This window comes from Dipodomys merriami, unplaced genomic scaffold (assembly GCF_024711535.1).
Source record: "Dipodomys merriami isolate MVZ:Mamm:240054 unplaced genomic scaffold, mDipMer1.0.p SCAF_2082, whole genome shotgun sequence".
Lineage (NCBI taxonomy): Eukaryota > Metazoa > Chordata > Mammalia > Rodentia > Heteromyidae > Dipodomys > Dipodomys merriami.
The window spans coordinates 32,103-45,793 of NW_027203474.1; the positions used below are offsets into that span (position 1 = coordinate 32,103).

Here is a 13,691-nt window from a genome sequence, read left to right on the forward strand (position 1 = left end):
TGCTCCCCACAAACTTCTCGAATGTAGTGATCACCCTAGAGAGAGCCGGAGGAGAATCGGCAGCTGCCGGAGAAAGGCAGTCAAGGCACAGCGTTCATATCAGGAGACCATTTGGCTCCGCAACTCTGCTTGTGCTGCTTGAATATCATTGTTTGGTGGCTGAAATGGTCCTTCTCATTTGACCCATTATCCCAAGCATTAGTAGAAATTGCCAGCTTCAAGGAAAAAACCCTGGAAAAGCTGGCATTTCAACTTGTCCCAATCAAACTTAAAGGGTTCCAAAGTCAGTGGTCCCCTTTTCCTTCCAGACAGCCTACAGTAGGTTACAGAAAATGGCATTCAGAGAGCCCTAGCTAACAGCCATGTCCTGATACCAAGCAGGCTCCAGCAGGGGCAAACACTTGCCTACCATTGCCTAGCTGGAAACAGCCCAGGAGGGACACAGATTGGAGTCTGCAGGACTCCAGGTAGGACTACCCACCAGTGCACTGCCCCTAGAGTGAATCCACGCCACCACTGGGGGACGGAGCCCCCTCCCCAGATGCCCACTTACATGGTCAATACCCTGGGTAAGATTCTCCTCTCATCCTCAGTCGTGGTGAACCATCTGCTATGTCACACCGTTCATCACTTCCCAGACCCTCCTAGATTCACAGCCCCTGCCCTACTACCTCCCATCTAATTCCCTATTTATGTTTGGCAGACTCATTCCCAACCTTGAATTAGCTCCAACTATACACACCAGAGCAGACTGTCTGGCTGGAAGAGTGCGGCTGTGATCACAGTAGCCTCATGAGCCTTCTGGCTAAAGACAGAAGGGTAGGTGTCCACTCTGGTCTGCGGTTCACACAGGCCTCCTAGAAGAGACCCACGCAGGTCCAGCAGCTACTGTGGGCTGCAGAAAAGGGGAAGAAAGAGGTGGAAAGGAACATCTACTGAGACCTTCTCTAAAGGAGCCATGAAACGGTGAAAGAGAAAACAAAAATTATGGCTGGGCTCATACTGGACATTAATTGAAAAAGAATAACAAATACACACATACACACAAATAAAATGCTTTTGCTCTTTTTAGACAAGGTGACTGTACAATGAGAAAGATGATCTCTCTCTCTCTGTCTCTCTTTCTCTCTCTCTCTCTGTCTCTTTCTCTCTCTCTCTCTCTCTCTCTCTCTCGCACACACACACACACACACACACACACACAGATTCAGAGCAGTGTCTCTCCTGAGTTTGTTGGTTTCTCACCTGGGCAATGTACTAGCTGGAGCACAGGGGTTCCCTTGTCAGAACCAAGGGATCTCACCCAAGGGGAACAATGCTCTCATAATGCAGAAGGGCCAGACCCTTCCCATTGGTAACAACAAGCCTTGACTCCCCATTCACCAAAACCCTAGACCAGGATGCTGGGTGAAGGAGTTCCGAGACACGTGGCTTCTCAGAGCCTGGACAGAAAACAAAGCAGGTACCTCCAGAAAGGTGTCTGACCTGGGGTGGGGGCGTTGTTGGGGACTTTGATGGGGTCCTAAAGGCTATATACATGGATGGACTCCCTACTTCCCTCCTACATACTTCTGGGCAACGTGGCAAATTCTTGGTGAAGACTAGGAGACTAGATGGACTGGTAGCACTAGCAGAAGCTGGCAGAACTGGGAAATGTGATCACCCAGTCAGAACTGTTGAATGCTGGGGTTGGGGTACAGGCCGGTTATATGTGTGTCAGAGGGGGTGTGTTTTTCTCCCAAATACCCACCTTCTATCTGACCCCAGTGCCCTCACCTCTGTATTGGGCTCTTCTGGGAATGACCTCAGGTGAAAGGGTGACTGAGCGCAGAAGACAAGGGCTCACACAACAACGGAGTCTATCTTCTGCATCCAACAACCCCTGCCCAGCAAAAGGGAAAAGAACCTAGAAGGTAGGTGTGGAGGTGCAGCTCCCCACCTCTGACTAAAGCCACCAGGTTCCCACCAGGGAGAGGAAGGGTGCAGATGCACAGCTGTGTGGTTCCCACTGCTCCAGGCCAGGGGTTCTGTGGTGTCCCCTCCTCCCCATCCCTGCAGCTCCCCTTTTCCTGGAACACTGGCCACTAGGGATGAGGGTGGGATCCTCAGGTGGACACCCACCTCCACCCCCCACCCCTGGGGTGCATTTGTGGCAGAGCCAGGACAGACTGTGGGGCACGGTGGAGGCACAGGCAGGGCAGGATGGGGAGGCAAGAGGCAAGGGTCCGGGTCCGCGAGGGTGGGGAGGAAGGGTAGAGTGGGGGATGGGGTTTACAGGGGGGGTTGTGGAGTGCGGGAGCTCAGGTCGGCCACTCACGTGTGCTGCTGGAAGAAGCTGTAGGCTGCGACTCCGTGTGGCGCCAGGAGTCTGAGAACCGAGGGCTGGAACCAAGTCAGGGCCACCAGCAGGCCAGGGGCGCAACATCTCCGCCAGGTGACTGCTAGAGGCTCCGCGGGTCCCAGCCAGCAGCGCCATGTTTGAAACCCAGCGCGGGCGCGTGGTGTAGCTGTGCGCAGCCTCTGCTCTTCCTCAGCCACCACCGCAGACTCAGCGGCCTCCTAACCTGTGGCCGCCGCCGCCTCAGCAGCCACTGCCTCTGCCGTGCTCCCCGAACCGGGACCTCAGACTCAGGGCCACCATGGCTGGGCGCCTCCGAGGGGCTGCGTGTGGCGATGTGCCTGCCTTGCAGCTCCACATGCTCTGCGCTCCCGGCCAGGACTCACACTATGATCGGAGCACCCGCCAGCCACTGAAGCCATTTCCATTAGTGCTTGTGCTCAAGCTCGCTCTTCTCCCAGCACTCTCTTGGACCCACACTCCTCTCCTGGGCCACCCACCCCTGCTGCACACACACCGATGCCCCTGGAGCTCCTGGCCATTGCTGCCACCAAAGTGTGCTCCTGGGCCCTGCCCCCTCCTCCCCTGGGTCCCACCCCCCACCCCTGGCCACAATTGCAGCCCTGACTGGGCCCTGAGGCTTCTAGACCATGGCAATTGCAGCCTTACCTCAGCTCAACATTACCCCCACCCCCAGTACCGGCCCAGGGGATCGAATCTCCCCTCAGCCCCACCGCTGGAGGAGACTCTCCTCCATCCCCCTCCACTCCACACACCAAGCAGTTGCATGGTGACACTCCTGTGTGTATGTGTGTTTGTGTTTGTGTCTGTGTGATTGTTGGGGATAACCACCTCTCAAGGACTCAGAACATAGCACCCTTTGGGATGACTCAGCACACAGCACACTTCCAAAATCAGCACAAAGCACCCTGTGTAAATGACTCAGCACACAGCTCCCCTTGAAGGACTCAGCATGTAGTATGCTGAGTACTCTACCCAGCACCCTTTGAAGGAGGGAGTCTATAGCCCACAGTGTAAAGGACTCAGTGAATGGCATGCTTTGAAACACTCAGCACATAGCACTCTTTCCCAGGGACTCATCATAATCTGTGTTGAAGCACGCTGTGTAAAACACCCAGTGCACAGCTTCCTTCGATAAACTCAGCACACAGAACAATTTTGAAGGACTCAGCACATACCACACTGTGGAAGCTCTCAGCACACAGCACCATATGAAGGACAGTACAGAGCACCCTATGGAAAGGACTTGGCACACAGCACTCAAAATACACTTCATCCCTCTCTTCTCAATGGCTCACACATAGCAGGACCCTTTAGGATGCATTAACACACCACAACTTTTGAAGGACTCAGAGTACAATACTTTGTGTAATGGACTCAGCAAAAAGCCCCCTTTAAAAAAAACCAGGATGGCCCACTCTTCTCAGGGATTCAGCACATAGCACCCTTTGGGATGACTCAGCAAACAACATCTTTTTAAGGACTCAGCATATAACTCCCATGAGGGAAGGACCCAGTAAATAGCGCCCTGTGAAGGACTCAGCACATAGCTGTATGTCACAAGTTCAGCTGTCATTAGAATTAGGGTGCTTTCTTCAGTATCACCATTCTTCAGAAACACGTCACAAATCCTACCAGTTCACATTTAGACAAGCTGTGTTTTATGAGGGAAGTCAGCTGGGGGTCTTTAACTAAAAGCTTGGGGGCCCTGTCCCTGAGCTCTTTGGTTCAATGCTAGAGCTCTAACACTTGGAGGCACAGATCCAATTTTGTTTTTGGGGGTTTTTCTTTGACAGGTCTTATGGTGATAAGTAAGGCCAAGTTAGGGTATCCGTGGGCAAAGGCTCTTAGCTCAGCCTGGAGCTGACCTCTCCCTTCCCTGTTGCCCTGGAAAGCTGGGCCTCCTGGAGCTCTCTGGGCCTAGGGTTGAACAGACCTACTCAGGCATCAGCAATCAGGGTGAGCAAAAGTCAGCTTGGCCCTAGTAACTTGCCCAAATTGAACTCTAGAGGATAATGGCATGAGACCGCATGTTCCGTGTGTGGCCACCAGGGGGCAGGAGTGGCCCACAATAGGGATTGTACTTGTCACTTGTGTTTACTCTTGCTTCCCTGGGGCCCCCAATCATGATTCAAAGCCACCATGGACAGCAAAGTCCTTGAGACTCATACCTACAATTAACCATCAAAAAGGAAGTGGGGCTGCACACACACACACACACACACACACACACACACACACACACACACAAACACAAACACACACACCACATATATGCAAAATCAGAGATTTCTACACTGCAGTCTTTGGGTATTCTCTACTTTTTCCCCCACTAAGCCTGGTGGCTGCTGGCCCAGGTGTTTGGTGCATACAACATCACCTGGCATCTTCAATTTTGGAGGAACAGAATGGCTAGAAGGTCAACCTTCCCCCATCCCGGCTCCTTGATTGGGTCATCGTCTATCCAGGCCCTTTGGGGCTCCTTTACAGACTCGCCAAGATGCCTTCAAAAGGCATCACATACTGGGCACTGGTGGCTCATGCCTGTCATTCTAGCTACGCAGGAAGCTGAGATCTGGAGGATCATGGTGCCAAGCCAGTCTGGGCAGGACAGTGTATGAGACTCTTATCGATGAACCATCAGAAAACAAAAATGGCAGTGTGGCTCAAGTGGTAGAGTGCCAGCCTTGAGAAAAAGAGCTCAGGGACAGCCTTCACGACCAACAACAACACGGAGAGGCATTGCATGATGTCTTTGGGATTGGCATGGGCCAAATGTAATTGGAATTAATTATAATTGGAATTAATCAAGTCCTCCAAGACAAAGCAGTACCTCCTTTAATCCTGTGCTCCTCCATCTCGTCTCACCCCCTGGCCTTGTTCGTGCTTTGGGTCAGCATGGTTCTGGCTGGATGGGAGGGCTCCAAGGAAGATCCCAGAGCAATCACCCCACCTCCTTCTGCCCTGCTCACCCTGATGCTTCTGCTCTTTGCCATAGACCTTCTTCCTGGAATCCATCCATGAGGTCATCACCACCATCATAGTGGTGAGTGGTGGGTGTGGCCTAACTAGGGGCAGTCAGAGGTGGAAGTAGGTCTGGGACTAGGAGCTTCCACTTTGGGTGTGGGCTGAGGCCTGGGCTGACTTTTATTTCATCCTGAGCCTTGCAGTGGTAGGGAGACAGTTTAGACTTTACATTGAGTCAGGTAAGATTGGAATCTGGAGGACCACTTGTGTGGGGAAGGATGTGGGACTCAGGGGGCCACTGTTGTTGGTATTTTCTTGGGACTCCCCCCTCCCTCTCTCATCCCTCAATGGTAGAAGAAAAACTTCAACTCAGGGTGTGGGAAGAGGGGGCAGGGGAATATTTTGGGTTGAACCAGACTTGTGCTTCATATTAATCCTAGCCCCTACTTCCTATTTATCTGAGGAATGGCCATATGGGTTTGGGAGGGGGAAAAATCATCCTAGCTGAGAATGTGGATCAGTGGTAGAGTGTTTGCCTAGCATGCCAGAAGTCACCAATGGGCCACCAATAGGCCATTAGATGTCCCTTGAGTTTGGGCCAACTCCCTTCAGCCTCTGCCCTACCCTATCCCCAGTTTAACCTTCCCGTTGCCTGGCAGATGGAGGCCTGAGAGAAAGCCACTTGGTCACCTACTTCTGGTGGCTGCCAACGCTTTTGAGAGTCAGTATGTCACATAGAGAGTCGTCATCTACATCAGTCTACCGGAGAAAGTGAGAGAGCACTCCTCCCCTGAGCCTGGAAGCTGTGGGCAGATCTGGATGTGGGGCATCTGGGGCAGGACCTGCTCCTTGGGGGAATCCACTATGGGGTCGGGAACCCTGACCTCTCCTCTGGCAGTTTCCATGCTGTCTTCAAGTTGCTTCTGAAGCAGTGTTGGGGAGGGGGATGGGAGGCTCAGCCTGTGCTGGCATCTGGAAACTGCTGTCTGTGCTTTCCCTGGCTAGGAGTGACAGCAGCTCCTCAACACTCTCCTCTTCTCGATCTTCTCCTGAGACAGCCAGTGCATGCACTGGGCTTTTTCCCAACATAGCTCATTCAGGACCAACATCTGCTCTTTACACACCATGAGGGACTCCTTGATAGTTTGGATGTGTGCCAAAAGCTGGCTGCATCAATGGTGGAGCTTACCTGCTGGACTCTGGAAGTCCACCTCATCAGGCAGGTCATGGATGAGGGTCTGTGGCTCCAGCTCAGTCTGGCACTGAGCTGCTGGGTTGGCCATGGGGTGCCTGAAGCTAGCCCACCATTCTTGGGTCAGGGTTTCCCCCTGTGGATCTCATCCTCCAAGAGCACTCTCAGAGCCATGTCACTCTTGGTCTGGGGAACCTCTCCATCCTGTGTGATGGTCACATGTGGTGGGGGGGATTCACCTAGTTACCTTTTGCTTCTCCAGGGCTCATCCCTTCCCCTTCCCCAGGGAAAGCCAGGAAGCTCAGCTGGGCTTGCAGGCATTCCTCCTGTGATCTGGTGGCTTCCAGGCACTTGAGAGTGTCCTGCCACTTCGGGGACACCACCTGGTCCCTCCAGTTTGTTGAGCCCTTCACTTGCATCAGCTGCTCCAGCAGCTGGATCTGCCTCTCTAAGTGCTGCTGCAGGGCCTCCTTCTCAGACCACAGTCGCTCATTGGAGACAATGTGCCATTCACAGGAGGTTCTGAACTCCTGCACTGGCCCAGGGACTGCTCCTGCTGCTCCTGAGCTGCTTGGCTCTCTCTCTCTCTCAGCCACCACTATCCATTTCTCTATCTTCTTCTCTGAGCAGTCCTACTGCTCCCGCAGATGTTTCTTCATCTGCTGCTTTGTGTCCAGGATGCTGGCAAGCTCCTCCTTCTCACTGCTCACCCGGTGGAGAGCGTCCCACAGCAGGGCCAGCTTTTCCTCCGGTTGTCTATCCCACACACATGCACATCGTGGGGTCTCAGGGGTCTCCTGCTGATCCTAGGCTTTCTCCTCCAGTCTCTGCAGTTGCTCCTGCTGCTCCACGTTCTGAAGACGGAGACTGGTTTTCCTGGACCTGGATATGAAGTTGTTCCTCCAGGTTATTCAACTCCATCTTCAGTACCTAATGCCCTCCAGCGCTTGTTGGAACTTGCATATTCTCTTCTTCATGTTGCTCCTCTGTATCTACAGCACTTCCACCTTCTCCTGCAACTCTGTGTTCACTTGCTCCAGGTCATCAAAGTTTCTGGTATTTTCCTCGAGCTGAAGGATCACATCATTCAGCTGTTTGAGGAACATTTTGGTCTTCTCCTTTGCAGCAGTGACCAGAGAAGCCACTATCTCCAGCTCTGCCACACGCCACTCTGTAGCTTGTAGGCAGCTGGTGACAGCTTCATGCTCCCTTTCTCTGTCATCAGCGGCCTGCTGCACTTGGGCCAGTGCACATTGTAAATCGCTTTCTGCCGAAACCAACCGCTGTATGGGTGCCTTTTGGATTTCTACCTCCATTTTTGGTGCTGCATGTATCTGGTCTATCTTCTCCCTCTCTTACTCCCATTGACCCTGCGGGTCTGTCTCCCTACTTCAGTGGTTGGATCTTGGCACAGAGTGCCTGGTTTCTTCTTTTCTGTGGTCCAGGGTGGGCACCATATGCAGGTAGCACCTCTGTGGATCCTTGGTGGGATTGGGACCCTTGACACTCTGGACCCTGGTGGCTGTGACTGAGTCCAAAGTCAGGGTAGGCCCATGGTCGGCATCACCTTTCGCTGGACTCTCCATTCAATCTCGCTCCCCAGTGGTGTTTGTCTTGGGGATCCCTCCCTTTTTCGTGTTCTTTGTTTTCTTGAATGTTTCAGGTCTGTCGGGAGGATACTGCTGGTGTTCTTGTGGCAGCTTTTTGCCCACAGTTCTCTCATTGATTCTTATTGTTTCAGACATCTGAGCGCCAGGACGGGAAAGTTGGGCTGGCCACATTCCCAGGCTCTAGAAAATCTTCTATTCTCCCACTCACTGACTAGGACATCGTTTCCTACTCTACCTCAAAGTCACCTGGAGTCTCTTGCTCACCACTCAGCCACCTCTACATTCCTCAACTGCTGATAGTGGTGTCACCCAACAGAGGGATTCCAGGTGCTACTGGGAAGCATGTAATATGGGCATGTCCACTATTCTTGGATCCCATTGGTGAAAAAGAACGATGAAAAAATGGGGGTGTGCCTGGAATCCTGGGATGCAGACCAAATGGGCCTAGTCAACATGACAGCAGCTCCTTTACCAGGAAAGTCTGTCCAATCCAGTTGGGGACAAGAGGGAGACCTGCTTTAGCCAGATGGCTGCACAGATTGTGTGTATGTCTGTTTTTGCCAGTCCTGGACCTTGAACTCAGGATCTGGTCACAGTCCATGAGGTGTTCTTGCTCAAGATTAGCCCTCTACCACTGGAGCCACACAGCTCTACTTCTGGCTTTGTTGGCATTGAGGTTGGACAGGTGTCTCAAGGACTTTCCTGCCTAGGGTTACTTTGACCATGATCCTCCTATCACAGCCTTGTAAGTATCAAGGAGGACTGGTGAGAGCCACTGGTGCTTGGCTAATCATTGTTCGGGATTATGGCTTCCTCAGTAGCCTGCAAGCCTTCAGCAATGCAAGGTGAAGTATGCTTTGGAGCCAGATCACTCAGACCCAGATGGCCATACTGCAAAGTAAGAAAATGTAAAAATGCCATCCTGCCACTTTTTTCTGTGCAATTCCCCCGTTGCACAGGGCCTGAAGTTCTAGGATCCCAGGATAGCTTGTGTTTCCAGCGGCTGCACCCCAGCCTATGGTGATGAAAGCTGAGGCACGGTTACCATGACCTGAGTTCAAGACCATGCTTGGCAAAAAAAGCAAAAAGCAGAAAAAAATTAGCTCCCTGGCTTGCAATTCACGCTGTTTCTCCTACCTTTGATTTTGAACTTAAGGCCTGGGTAACTCTGAAGCACTGTGGACGAAGGGGAAGCTCACCATGCTTGAAGACAAGAAAGTGAGGCCTGGTCCCTAGGCATGAATTAAAGTCCCAGCCCTGGAAAAATTCTATTTATATATATTGTAAAGGTAAGATTTCTACTTACATATAGATTTTCAGTCCATGTCCTGTTTGTATTGGTTATTTATTGTATTTTTGTTTTATTCATTTATTTTCCATTTTTTAATTGTGAAAATACTGTACATAGGGGATACAATTACATGGGCAAGATAATGAGTAATTTCATATCAAGCATTGTAGCCTCCTCCTTTGTTTCCACTTCCCATCCCTTCCCATGTTCCCTCTCACCCCCCCAACCAATCCTCCCTGCTCCTCCCCCACACTCCCCCTGCACCAATGTTGTAAAGTTCATTTTTGACATAACGACTTGTACATCTCATTGCTGCAATGGGTCCACCTGTATCCCTATTTAAACGATTAATTTTTCCTGTTCCCCTCCACAAATTATACCGACATCAAATACAGTGAAAGCAGGTGTTATACTGTGGGAGAGGGACGTACAAAGCAACAAAGAAATAATATTATACATGTGTTAGAAACAATCACAAGAGAGAGAAAAATCATTTGAGTACATATCTTAGGGTTCATTTCCCTAACATCACCTTATCTGACCTATTCTGCTTGACCCAGACATATACTAGATATTGCAAATAAGGGAAACCATGGGACCTATGTTTCTTTGGGCCTGGCTTACTTCACTTAATATAATTTTTTCCAAGTCTTTCCATTTCCTAATAAATGGGGCAATGTCATTCTTTCTGATGGAGGCATAGAATTCCATTGTGTATATATACTACGTTTTCTTGATCCATTCATCTACTGAGGGGCATCTGGGCTGGTTCCATATCTTAGCTATAGTAAATAGTGCTGCAATAAACATAGTCGTGCTGGTAGCTTTAGTGTGGTCTTGTTTGTAAACATTTGGGTAAATGCTCAAAAGTGGGATTGCTGGGTCATAGGAGAGTTCTATGTGAAGTCTTTTGAGGAACCTCCATACTACTTTCCAAAGTGGTTGAACAAGTTTACACTCCCACCAACAATGCAGTAAGGTTCTCTTCTGTCCACATCCCCTCCAGCATCTGTTGTTATTAGAGTTCTTGATTATAGCCATTCTAACTGGTGTGAGGTGGTATCTCAATGTTGTTTTGATTTGCATTTCTTTTATGGCTATGGAGGTTGAGCATTTCTTCATGTGTCTATTGGCCATGCTTCTTTCCTCTTCAGAGAAGTTTCTCTTTAAGTCTTTTGCCCACTCTTTTATTGGGCAATTGTTTCTTTGAGGATTTGTTGTTGGGCGATTTAATTTTCTGATTTCCCAGTATATTTTAGATATGAGATTTTTTATTGACTCTGATGACACACATTCCATTCATGATATTGATGACAACCCATCACATAGTATCTAGATTTGCACATGTGTTCTCCATCATGTCTGACACCCAGGACTCTCAGAGAAAAGGAAAACAGCTATCACACTCAGCTTCTTACTCCATGATCCAATTGTTGGCAGTGCTGGGATCTGAACTCAGGGCCTAGCAGACCCAATTCAGACCCTGAATGGGTGTGTCAAAACTGCAACCTCAAGCCAATGAAGCTGCCAGGGCATTTCCAGACCCTGAGATTGAGCTGCAGGAGTGGACAAAATAGCCATACATGGATAGACAGGTGGTAGAACAACAAAAAAAATATATTTGTACATAGTGCCAGAGATATCTACGTAATATTCAATGACATCAACTACATTCCTACTAACTCTTAGGACTTTATTATGCCACCATTGAAGGAATAGTATTCTTTTCATGCTTAATTAACCATTCATTAAGATGAATCATTGTCCTAGGATCACTGCCTCTAATTTTGGACTTGACCAATACACGCAGAAACTTCTCATTCAATCATGCGTTTGCTAACATTTCATTGTTATTCCCATGCATAGGAACAAGTATCTTGGGATCTCCCCGCACTGGTAGGTGTCAGGACCAGGATTCAAGCTCAGGGCCTATTTTGCCGCATGGGCCTATGGTTTCCCTGATGGGCCGTTAGCCTTCTCCAATGCAAGGTGAAGTACCATTTGCAGCCGTGTAATTCAGACCCAGGATGGTCACCGTGCAAAACAAGAAAATATAAAAAATCCATCCTGCGACATTTTTTCTGTCATTTTTCTGTCATCTTTTCCTGTCATTTTTCTGTCAGTTTTTCCTGCAAAGTTTTAGAGCCTAGGATCCCAGGATCGGCTACAGGCCCATGGGAGCCCATCAGCCTGAAGTGATTGAAGCTGAGGCAGAGTTGTCATGAACTGAGTTCAAATCCCATGCTTGGCAATAATAATAATAATAATAATAATAATAATAATAATAATAATAATAATAATAATAATAATAATAATAATAATAACAATAGCACACCCTGGCTCAGAATTCTCACCATTTTTCTGCCACCTCTGAGATTCCAACTCAGGACTGGGTAACTTTGTTGCACTGTGGGGGAAAGTGAAGCTCACCATCCTTGAAGACTACAAGGTCAGGCCTAGTCTCAGGGCCTGAACTGAAGCCCGAGCACTGGCAAAAATCATATGCTCACCTACTTTATACATAGGATCTCTCTTTACATAGGGATGTGGAATGCATCATGCATTCAGTGTAGTTATTCTTTTTATTGTGTGCCTTAGTCATGGATGCATTTTGTATTTTATTGTATAAGATGACAGCTATAACTGTGCTGACATGGATGGCAACTGATTCCCATGAATATAGAGTTGCCTATATAGCATACTGCATCCTAGCTGAGACCCAGGACTTTCACAGGACAGAGAAACAGGTGCAACGATTGGCTTCTCACATCAGGATTCATCTTTTGGCAGTGCTGGGATCTGACCTCGGGGTATGGCAGGACCAATAGGCGAATGGGTCCAGGTAAGCACACTAGACTGTGAGACACTAAGGAGCGAGGCCATTCCCAGGACCTGAAATTGAGCCCTGTGTGGGCGTGGGGCAGGGCGGAGAAGGGGAGCATAACAGTCATCCTTTCATAATCTAAAGGAAGTATGTAAATAAGTACATATTTGTATAGAGTAGGATGGCGACCAGTGATGGAATCCAGTCTACCTTGTGACTAATGATTCTTGGATCTTCCCCAATGCCTCCATTTCATGACTGTGATGATTATGGCCATGTTTCATCAGCTCTTCATTAAAAATAATCTATACCCCATAAGTCCTGCCTATCATTTCCTACTAGCATCAAACTGGAACTACTCATTCAAAGATGAGATCCATCGAATTCCATGACTCTTCCTAGGTCTGGAAATGAGTATCTCAGAATCTCCCACCATTCCCTCAATGCATGGGGGCTGACCAGGATTCGACCCCGGGGCCTACGTTGCTGGGTCGGCCTCTGGCTCTTCTGATGGCCAACAGGCCATCAGCCACACCAGGTAACCTTCACTCTGCAGGCCACCGTGTTTGGACCCAGCATGGTCAGCATGCAAAGGAAAATAAATGTAAAAGTGCCAGGTGGAACTTTCCACCGCTTTTATTCCCCCTCGGGGCTTTTATTTTTCCAGCAAGCCCCTGGATCCTAGGGTCCGAGGTCTGTGGGTCCAGAGGCTGCAGCCTAGGATGATCAGAGCTGAGGCAGAGTTGCCATGACTTGAGTTCAAGGCCCGGCTCTGGCAAAAAAATAAATAAATAAAAAATTATGAATGAAGCACCCTAGCTAAGAACTCACACTGTGATACTGCTAGAGCTGGGATTTAAACTCAGGTCTGGGTAACCCCATTGCACTGTGGGAGAAGGGGAAGCTCACCATCCTTGAAGACTAGAATGTCAGGCCTGGCCCAGGGCTTGATTTGAAGCCCAAGCACTGGACAAAATAACAAGCCCAACTCTTTTACATATAGGATCTCTATTTACATACAGGTTTGGTATGCATCTTGCATTCAATGTAGTTATCTTTTTTTTATTTTGAGTCTTATTCATGGATGTATTGTTTATTTTATTGAGTATGGTGACAGGTATATCTGTGCTGACATGGATGACATCCTATTCCCATGGCTATAGAGTTGCCTATATAGCATTCTCCATCCTGGCTGAGGCCCAGGACTTTCACAGGACAGGAAAACAGGTGGATCGATGCGCTTCTCACATCAAGATGAATCTTTCGCAAGTGCTGGGATTTGAACTCAGGGCCTAGCTGGCCCAATTGGTGAATTGGGTCAATTTGAGCACACCAGCCTGTGAGCCACTATGGAGCTAGGATGTACCCAGGTTCTGAGACTGAGCCCTGGAAGGGAGGATCAATATAATCATGAATTCATCGTTTAAATACAGGATCTATATTATCAT

At 49.2% G+C, this 13,691-nt stretch overlaps 1 long non-coding RNA gene across 2 annotated transcripts; it reads left to right on the forward strand.

Annotated features, from left to right (window-relative positions):
• Positions 1 to 5,459: 5,459 nt before the first annotated feature.
• On the forward strand, positions 5,460 to 11,461 carry LOC138833464 (uncharacterized). Of its 2 annotated transcripts, XR_011373930.1 has the most exons (5): positions 5,460 to 5,565; positions 5,986 to 6,097; positions 8,260 to 8,455; positions 9,285 to 9,417; positions 11,286 to 11,461. It is a non-coding gene; the product is annotated as an uncharacterized lncRNA (long non-coding RNA). The 2 variants fall into 2 exon arrangements; XR_011373929.1 differs by lacking the exon at positions 5,986 to 6,097.
• The last annotated feature ends 2,230 nt before the right edge of the window (positions 11,462 to 13,691 follow it).